General features: G+C 38.5%; 1 pseudogene; it reads right to left on the bottom strand.

Annotated features, from left to right (window-relative positions):
* Positions 1-963, bottom strand: part of LOC122362985 — a 6,367-nt pseudogene that overhangs the window by 3,002 nt on the left and 2,402 nt on the right.

Below are 963 nucleotides of genomic sequence, written 5' to 3'. Positions count from 1 at the left end.
CTCAGGTAGATGTACTCCTCCCACCAATCACTCACCTGTTTACACACACAGTGACATGCCTGTTAGTTTGCCTGCAAATATAGGGTTACCAAGGGCTTATAGTCCTCCCATGTAGAAGATCTCTGGCTTTGTTTACTTACATAATTTGTGGCCCACCAGGATTTGAGTTTGAGGTGTTTTTGGAGTTTGGGTGCAGGGTCCTTTTTGAAGTCATTAGCAACAATCTCCATCTGTTTATATTGCTCATCATCCAGAAGAGGTCGAACTGATTCTAGATACTAAAAGAGGTAAGAAACAAATAATATGAAGGAAAACCGTCAATACAGAGTGCAGTGTAAAAAATAAATGGTGGCGATTCCTTTTTATTTGCAATATGAAATGCAAAATAAATAATACATTTAGCATGATTTTTTTNNNNCATCAATACTCGGTACTGGCAGATGGGGAAGAGATGCCTGGAAGCTGTAAAGCAACGGTCGTCTGCCAGACAACAGCTTTACAAGACTCTAAAACAGACCGAATAAATCATAAAAACAGCCACTTTATAAACTGCATGTGTTGACTTTACATATGCTTTATTTCATATGAGACGCACCAGCCAGACTTTAGTAAAGAAGCTCATTTTGCCATGTGACTCAAAGATCCAGCCATGATAGGACAGGAGAGCTTTCAGGATGTACCGCAGCAGAAAGATGAATGATAACCACAGGCCTGTGGCAAACAGGATGGCACTCAACACCGTCTTAGTCTGAAGGGTCATAAACTCGCTACATGGGAAGAAATATTAAAATGTTTTATATAATAGAATACATTATAAAAATAGGCACAAGGCCATCTACGCAATGTTTCAAAGCTGCTTTAATCAAGGCTTGACACTAGCTCATACAGAATTATGTTTTAAGTTTATTTATATAGCACATTTCATACACAGTGGTAATTCAAAGTGCTTCACATAAAAGGAAG

The sequence above is a fragment of the Puntigrus tetrazona genome, chromosome 18 (genome assembly GCF_018831695.1).
Source record: "Puntigrus tetrazona isolate hp1 chromosome 18, ASM1883169v1, whole genome shotgun sequence".
Lineage (NCBI taxonomy): Eukaryota > Metazoa > Chordata > Actinopteri > Cypriniformes > Cyprinidae > Puntigrus > Puntigrus tetrazona.
This window is presented reverse-complemented; position numbering and strand designations above follow the sequence as displayed.